The sequence below is a fragment of the Paroedura picta genome, chromosome 6 (assembly GCF_049243985.1).
Source record: "Paroedura picta isolate Pp20150507F chromosome 6, Ppicta_v3.0, whole genome shotgun sequence".
In the NCBI taxonomy this organism is placed as follows: domain Eukaryota; kingdom Metazoa; phylum Chordata; class Lepidosauria; order Squamata; family Gekkonidae; genus Paroedura; species Paroedura picta.
Genome location: NC_135374.1, coordinates 39,882,374 through 39,891,530, shown reverse-complemented (window position 1 = coordinate 39,891,530; position 9,157 = coordinate 39,882,374). Strand labels below are relative to the sequence as shown.

Genomic DNA, 9,157 nt, shown 5'->3' with positions numbered 1-9,157 from the left:
CTATGAAAATCACTGGTCCGTCTCAATATACATCAAAGCCAATGCATAGGATAAATCATTGACAGTGCAGTCCAAAACAGATAAATCACTTACAGTGCAGTTATATCCTGGATTTAGAAGAACGTCTGTTAAAGATTTTTTAGGGCTGCTTCATTGTCATAAACTGACCATTAAACAATAAGTATTGTGATCCCACCACTTCCTACCTTTATCGCAGCTAGGGATCCTATTTATTTAGTTTGTCTTCAAAGGATTAAGATGCTTTTTCAATTGCCCTTGGAATATTTAGTTGGGAATGTCATTAACATAGTTAACCTATGGGATATTGTGCTGATGAGCACTTGACACAATTACTTCTATGAACCCATTTCCACTAGTATAGTTTATCTGGATTTTTCATATATGAAAATTTGCTGGGAATAATGAAGTAGCAGGGGAGATGATTCTAGCCTAAATTGAGGTAATTATTTTTTTAAATGAACCTGATAGAATGTAGAATTTATTTCCCAAGGAAGTTTCCTCCATTTTCTTTCCATTTACTTTCTCCATTTCAACAACTTTGTTTTTCCCCCTTCCAGAATGATTTTGAAGATAACTAGTCATTGTGTATTGGTTTTAATATTGATTTTATGCTGCTGAGATCGTTCTTGTCTTGATTGTTTTATATTTTGTGTTAAATGAATTTTTGTTTCATTATATACTTTGTTATTTTATTGGTTTGCGTTTGTATGATAAATTTTATTAGTAACTGGTATGGAAATAGGAAAAAAGGGGAGGAAGAGGTTGGGTACTTGGGGATTTCTGTTCAGCTACACATTTTAAATGGTTTTCTTAAAGCACACTTTGCATTTTTCTGAAATTATACAGAAGGCATCATTAGCTACACATTCACTTCTCTGAGGCTGCTTAGAAGTTTGGAAATAAGAAGTGAGGTGGGAAAGACTGAGGGGAAGGAAATCTTTTTTTTTAAGTTTTATAATGGAATACATGAATGAGGAAGGCCAAAACCTGGTACCCTGCTGTACCTTATGCTCTTGTAAATAAACTTTTTATCTCTTGATTGGGCTCTGAAAAAAGAAGTTATCTCTGCTGTGGGAAAACATGCTGAAATCTATCAATCAAGGGAAAGGATTTGGTTCATCTATACACTTCTAAAATGAGACCCCTTGCTCCATCCACATGAAATTTGACAGGGACAATTAGTTGTCTGATGGGTACTACCAATCTGAAAAATGTTATCTGAATTGGGTGTGAACAAAAATGGGGGGGGGGGGTGTTTCCCATAGCAACCAATAATAATGACTGAATTAAAGAAAACATATAAAATATTAGACAGAAAGACCCACATAAAATTTCTGTCCACATATCTAAGCATACTAAATCCCTAGAGTGATATTACAAATAAAACAATTCATGACACGGCTTTAACAAAGTTCATCCACTCATTATTGGCCATGATGCCATGCCAATCAAATGCAGTTCAGATTAAAGAACTTTTATCAGATGAAAAGTCTCAAGTCCCTCTACAGATTGTGAAAATCATTTATTTATTTATTTATTTATTCGTTCGTTTGTTTGTTTGTTTGTTTGTTTGTTTACTGCCCTCCCTTTCGGATCAGGGCGGTTTACATTATAACATGTGCAGTAAAGTACAATGAATATTCAATATACAACTTATTTAACAGTGAAACTTGTATCAAACAGTGTGATATAACAACAGTACTTAATAACAACAACAACAAATAGTGTGCTATAACAACAGTACTCAATAACAAACAGTAGTTTGGACTGTCTGCACTGTGGTCTGGTTTTCTATTAGTGCAGATTATGGGGCTTCAAAATGTTTGGCTGGAGCCATGAAGTAAAACTTCTCTTACCATTCGGAAGATCTTCCCCTGTGTTGCAAAAGAAATAAGGAGGGGTCATGACTTGCTCCCCCTTTTCATTAAGGGGGAATCTGGGGTACAGTGGGGAATTCTGCGCTTACATGATCCAAGCTCGTCAAAAGGATAGGAAATACTTCTAACCTTTAGAGTATAATGTACACTTCTTATGTTTTATCAGTTTTATTTGTTAATTAACTAAATAAATTAACTAAATCTGAATCTGAAATAAAACAATTCTACTCCACATTTCATAGAATCATAAAATTATGGTTTCAAAAGGCCATTCAGGCCAACTAGTCCAACTCCCTGCTCAATGCTGGATCAGCCTATGCATCCATTATACATATCTGTCCAGCTGCCGCTTGAAGACCACCAATGAGGGCAAGATCACCACCACCTTAGATAGCCTATTCCACTGCTGAATGACTCTGACTGAATTTCTCCCCCCCCCCCGATACCTAACTAGTACCACTCTACACATAGTCTAAATCTCATTGCTGTGGGTCCTATCCTCTGCTGCCAACAGGAACCATTCCCTGCCCACCTCCAAGTGGCAACTTTTCAAAGACTTAATTTTTCAAATACTACAAATGTGAACACCCAGATCTTTAAATATGTGCTCCTTACACAGCACAACTTTGTCACACGAACATTAAAGACCACTTTGACCCATTTAGACAAGGAAAGGCCTTTTTCAACGGTGGTGTAAACATTCTGGACTTTTCTGCAAACTGGCTTTCCCGAAACTTTCCTTACCAATGCCCCATTGAGCTGCTAAAGAATCTACTCTTGAATCTGGGTTAAAGACTGCACTGTTTTATTTATTCATTATTTGCATGTTTGTCAAGGATGTTAAATGCTTGGAATTTTTATGGGCTCTAGTTGCCATGAATGACTGCAACAAAAAAGAGATGGTTGGTTTAGGCCTCATAGGGAATAGAACTAAAGAAAGTATCACCTGGTTCTAAAGATGCTATTATCAGGTTGTAGATTAATCTTTTGCTATTTTGTCTTGCAGTCTTATGGACTCTGTGCTCTATTGAATAATTATTGTTATGCTACTCTTATATTCCTGTGAGATGGATTGCTTGCTATCTATTCACAGAGGTAAACTTGGGCTAATACTGACTTGCTTAAGGGCACAGAGTGTCTATGGCAACAACAGGACCCATATGCAGTTCTCCCAATTTGAAATTCCAACTGAGTCACATTCACAATCACAGTCTGGTATCAGGATTCATAATGTCCTTTCTGTCACCTAAAACATTCCTGTTAACAAATACAAAACTGTACTACCTTCTTCTGTATTCTCTTCCACATTACTATTTCAGCTTCTGTACATGCTCACAACACATGCATTCTTTCTTTTCACTGTGGTCTGAACTCTGTATGTCACTACTATGCCAATATATTATTCTATTGTATCTTACTTAATTGGTCTTCAGAATGGGGCTTGGAATTCCTTAAAGCCTGAAGTATAATCACAGGAAATGACTCACCCTCGTAATACACTAAGATGACATTCCCTTCAATTGTAAACACAAGTAAACCCAGAATTAAGTAAAAGAATAACAGAATTTTAAATCAGAGGACAAGTTCAGTTGGATACATTCTTAAAACAGGGCTGTATTTACCTGTAAATATTGTTCACTGAGTGTCTTCTGTACAGAGAGAAGTGAGGACTACACATATGCAGGCCAGCTGTGGAGAACTTTCTAACATTTAGGACCCAATCTTGGTGTGCATAGTGATGTTTCTAGCTAAAATCATTATACACTGATAGGGAGGGGTACCATTTTCCATCTGTTTTCCTAAACTATCAGAATACAGATAAATTGTACTAGAGACTCACAGTGAGGTAGGAGGGAAGGGATGTATGACTGTGTGATGGACTGCACTTTTAAAAAGCTTTACAAATGGGTAAAAGACTGCGAAGGGTTAATTTTTCACAAAAACAGAGAGACTTGAGTGACTGGCTGTTCAAACTGATGGGTATCTAACTGGATACTGATTAAATTCAGTCTGATTTCAGCCCTGGCTGAGAAGTGTTGAGTACTGACAGTTTCAGAATTCAGCTGAGAATAAGAGCACTTTAACATAGAGAAGAGAATAGGGGAAAGTTGGCAAAGATGAGTGGGTTATTAGATAGATACTCTTATTTGGGCCAAGGAAAAGTTATAGATCTTCTAGAGAGAGTAGAAGATTCCCTACCCAGCCAAACAGGAAGTTTGCTGTGAAGAGTGCAGAGATCCCAGGATTGGTGTGGTTAGAAACTGCCTATAGAGACCTTCAGAATTAGTTAAAAACTCAAGACAAGTACTAGAGTCAGGTGAAACATCTCAAACCACTCTCCAAGGGTTAAATTCATAGCAAGCAAACCAACTTTCATCTCCCAGTTGCTTGTAATTAGCCTTCCTGTGTCTCCCTTTCCTTCTAAGTTCAGTCTTTTGTTAGCTAATTAATGATGTTAGAAAGCTGAGTTCTTCTTTGGGAGGATGAATGAGCAGGGATGAGACAATGCTGTCCAAGTTTCTAAGAAGGGAGACATCTGATCACACCTGCAGACTCATCTGACCACCTGTTAAATCAGCACCTGTCAAGGATGTTAAATGCTTGGAATTTTTATGGGCTCTAGTTGCCATGAATGGCTGCAACAAATAAGAGATTGTTGGTTTAGGCCTCATAGGGAATAGAACTAAAGAAAGTTTCACCTGGTTCTAAAGATGCTATTATCAGGTTGTAGATTAATCTTTTGCTATTCTGTCTTGCAGTCTTATGGACTCTGCTGTACTGAATAAAGTTAGGTTCATCCTTTCTAATTCCCCACAATAAGTCTAAAATATTTGTAAAGAAAAAATGTTTATTTTGCACACACTGCCATGGGAACCAAGAGGTCCAGTGGGTCTGTATCTTGACAATGGGTGTTTCAAGAGAAGAGGTCAGGTACTAGAAAGAGTGCACCAGCTTTCTGGGAACCAAAAGAATTAGGGGGTACTCAAAGAAAGTATACTGAAATGTTTGAGGAAAACACTGAAACAAAAGCCTCTCAACATAAAGATTTAAGTCACTATGATCGATTATGCATGGGCAGGGAAGGGCGGACCAGTGCCTGTATGACAACAGGGATAATCCCAGCAAATGCATGATACAGGCACCATCCGAGGCTCTTCCAGGCCCTGGACCGCTTTAAGGCCTCTAATGGCCCACGGCAAGGAAATGCTTATTTTTTCTACATTCCTTTTCTTGCTATGGCAGCCATCAGAGTCCCAGCCGGGCCATGCCCAGGCATATGGGAAGAGCCAGGCCTTCGAGGCCTGGATCCCCCCCCCACCTACAGTGTCCCCACAGGGACACAAAATGCCCCATTTGGCTTTGTGGTGCTGGGGAGCTGAACAGGGCGTTTCTACACTCCCCCCCCCCACAATAGTGGTATAACATCCTGCGTTGGGACTTCTACCCCTCACATCCCTTGTTGCCACTGTGAGATGTGGTGGAAACTTCCAGCCCCAGAGTTGTGCGTGCAAACACAGAACTCCGGGGTAGACCGTGTGCTCTGAGGGATTTCATCCGCTGTGCGTATATGGGAAATAGAAGGGCATGCTGCTCTACTGCGAAACACCAGTGGTGGTCACCGTGCATAATCAGTCTGTGAAAGCTTAAGAAACTGTCATTAGCCTAAAACATAAATAATAAAGTTTGTGCAAGTAATGATTTTATCTCAGTTATTTAAATTTTTCCTGATTTCACAAGCTTTCTAATCTATGTTGAATATTTTGTTAATGTGGAATAGAAAACCTTCTTGAGTACCATTTAAGTAAATTAAATTAAAAGAGGGTACCCATTCCTTCCCTCAAGTTCTTGGGCTCTTCAAACAGCCAAAATATTATACTAGGACAGCCAGAATTCTTCAGGAAATAAGAAAACAGATAACTAGGGCAGCTAAGTCAGAAAAAAGAAAGAAAACCAGAAGGAAAACCTTTCCTCTGAGGAGCAGAAGTGGACAGAGTCCTGCTTGATGAATAAGTTACTGTGTTTTCATCTTCATTCTTCTGTGCAGTTTTACACTGGGAGAATAGCAAGCTACTCACCATGGAGGCAAGTGCTGAGGTTATCAATTGAACAGGAAATGCAGCACAGCTCTCACAATGGTTGTCTCCCTTCTTGAATCTGTCTCTTTTGTGTAGTGATGTTTGATGATCTCAGGCATCAACCACTTTGTAGCCTTGCAGATCTGTCAAAGGAATGCCGTGTAGAAACACATTGTTGATGCTTGAGCCTTTTTTGAATGTGTTCATACGTTTAAATAAGCTCAGAACACCAGTATGATGTTAACAAAGCCTGATAGTACCAACTATTCAACTCAAAAAGGTCTGGGAAGAAGCAGGTGGGTTGTTCTGTGGCCCTGAATAGCAGATAAAAAGTGATCTATCTTTTCTGAAAGTAAAACAAATATCCAGTTAGTGAAACCCTTGTTCTGTTTTTATTAGAGAAGCTCTATCAGAGAAAATCTGTGTACAGGGTGGTGTGATGTTGTAAGTGCTTTGAGGGGTTAATTCCTCACAAAACCAGAGCCTTGAGTGACAGGCTGTTCCAAGACTTATTAGCATCAGGTGAGCATAGAAAGATTAGAGAGCTGAATGCTGAGGAGAGGCAGTCTGAATTCAGCCTTGACTGAGACGTTTTCTGCACGGACGTTGCAAAGGCGCAATGCCTCCGTGGCCAGTTGCTGTGATGTTTCTTGCTTCCTCACTGGAGTCTTTGTCTCACATTTCTCCCTGTCTTGCCCTAGATTTTTTCTTCCTGACAAGTCAGTCGGCTAATGGAAGTCAGGACTTCCTGATCCCCCTTCCCCACCATTTTGGCTTGTCAATCAGTGTCACATGGCAGAAACTCTAAATCACCTTCCAGCACAATGTTTGAGCCCCCATACCCTGGTTTCCACCCATGCCCCTTCCAAATCTTGTATAATTAAAAAAAATAAACATCTGGAAATGTGTTGCAATGCAATTCCAGTATAATGAAATTATAGCAGTCCACTTTCCCCGCCTCTCTCCCTGCTGGGCTACATAGCTGGCAAGACTCTTCTGATGTTCTTATGACTGTTCTTCCCTCTCCAGCCAGTTGGAGATCTTATCAGGCTCTAATCAGCCATAGTCTTGTTTGCCTTTTAGAGCCCAGCCAAGACAAAATAGTCCCCTCATCTCTGAGTCCAAACCTGCATTTTTTAAAAAAAGTCAATAGGATTGCCCTAGATCTTCAAAAACAGTATTTTGCCATGAAAGAGGAAGACCTCACCCTCTCCCCCATTTTGTTCACTTCTTCCTCTGCTTGTTTGCAGTTCTGTAGCTGGCTGTTGCTCAGTAAACTTAACCCCTTCTGGCCCAGCAGAAATAGGGGGGAGGTAGTAGTGTGAGTGAGGAATGAGTTACTGTCTACTTGTGAGTAAGCAATAGCGGGAAGTAGCACATGAAGGGAGGTTGAAGTGTGAGTGAGGACAGTGAGTTACTGTTTACTCAGGAGTAAGCCCTGGCAGATGAATGCAGGGGGGTGTAGTGAGAGTGAGGAAAGAGTTGTTTGCTTTACCCCTTCGGGCCTAGCAGCATGCAGGCAAGTGCACATGCTGCAACCCAATAACAATCTCTAATCCCCCCCCCCTCAAAAACAAACAAACAACTGCTTCCCAAAGCTCCACAAGCACTGCAGAGCCAGGAAGCATTTTTAAAAAAATTTAAGACCCAGGCAAGGGTGGCAGTCTAGTGAGTGAGATAGCAAGCAGAAGCCGGTGGTGGAAGTGACATTCGAGTGGTGGTTGGGAGGGTTTCCCTTCCTGACGGTCCTGCCATAACTTTCAGCTTGTTGTCCCACGCAGCAAAAAAAGGGACTACAGATTTATCCACATTCCCTTGTTGCAGGGCAACTGACAGCCAGAATTGTGACAGCTCTCAGACAGCCACGGGATGGTGCCAATGTCGTCTGGGATTTAAACCCGCTAACAATGAGAGGCTGGGATGGGGAGAATTCCTTGTGCGGAAACAGTCTGAGAGGTCTTAGTACTGACAGGGTTTGTGTTTAGCCCTGGCTTTGAGCAGTGCACAGATACAGTACTAGGAAGGCTGGCATGAGTAGGTAGTTAGGCAAAGACTCCCATTCAGGCCAGAAGATCCCCTAGTGAGAGAGTTTCCCTACCCAGTTAAAACAGGGAGATAGCTTTGGAGAGATCCCTGATCTGTGTTTAGAAACTGCCTTTTAAATCTTGAAGAGCCAGTTAAAAAAAAAACAAAACCACCACACACACACAAACAAACAAACAAACAAAAAACCCTCAAGAAGAGTACTGGTGCATTTAGTGAAGGACTGTGGGTACTAGATAGCATATCCCTGTTTACTGGAAACCAAGAATGAAATACTGGGGTGTTCAGGAAATACTGAAACAAAAGCATCTTATCTTAAAGAAAGCTATCTTTACTGATAATAAGGCAGTGAAACACAAGGTAAATTGTTCAAAAGGTAGAAACATAGGTTGGGCTAGTACCAAGGATAAACTCCACTAAAGCATTGTGGTTGGTCTGATAGGGAATAGGTTAACAAGAACCTTGAGGAACTGACATGAAATATGGTAAGAAAATGAAGTGACCATGTATAAACTCATTAAAGATTGAGAAAGCAGTATTTTTAATTGAAATCATATTTTTATTGAAAATTAATCTACATAGGGGGAGGTAATACTCTAATATGATGGGTAGCAGGAAGAGAACCTGTGGCAATAAGACATTTTCTGTTTATCACCTTGTATAGTAGGGCGATGATGGGAAGACAAGCCACACCTTAACATGTGACTTTCCCGTACCACCTGGCTGGCGGCAGCGGACGCTGCGAGGTGCTGCTGCTGGCCCTGAGGAGGAGGTGGCCCCAAGGAGCTGGCAGGCACAGCTGCCAGGATGACCTGGCTACAGCCGCAATGAGGAGGGGGCGCCTGGAGGCGTCAGCAGCGACTATGAGGTAGTGGCTGTAGCCGCAAGAACGAGCCAGTGGCAACTGCAGGATGGAGGCAGCCTGAGGTGGGGACGGAGGCCAAGATGGGGTGGTGCCAGCCCTGGGGAGCAGCTAGCTTTGGCACATCCAAGCTGCCTGCTGCCACCACCAGCTGCACCCCACCACTGCCTACACAGTGGTCGCAGGGCTGCCAGCAGCCTGCCCAAGTTGTACCCGCCTGAGGACCGCCAGCACTTGGGCCGCCTCCAGCTCCCCACGCCCCATTCCGGAGGGAAGGT

General features: G+C 41.5%; 1 long non-coding RNA gene across 1 annotated transcript; it reads right to left on the bottom strand.

Moving 5' to 3' along the window:
• Positions 1–1,576: 1,576 nt before the first annotated feature.
• Positions 1,577–7,388, bottom strand: LOC143840662 (uncharacterized). Its single transcript, XR_013232291.1, has 3 exons — positions 7,182–7,388; positions 5,975–6,117; positions 1,577–1,895 (listed from the first exon to the last, which is right to left on the bottom strand). It is a non-coding gene; the product is annotated as an uncharacterized LOC143840662 (long non-coding RNA).
• Between the last annotated feature and the right edge of the window lie 1,769 nt (positions 7,389–9,157).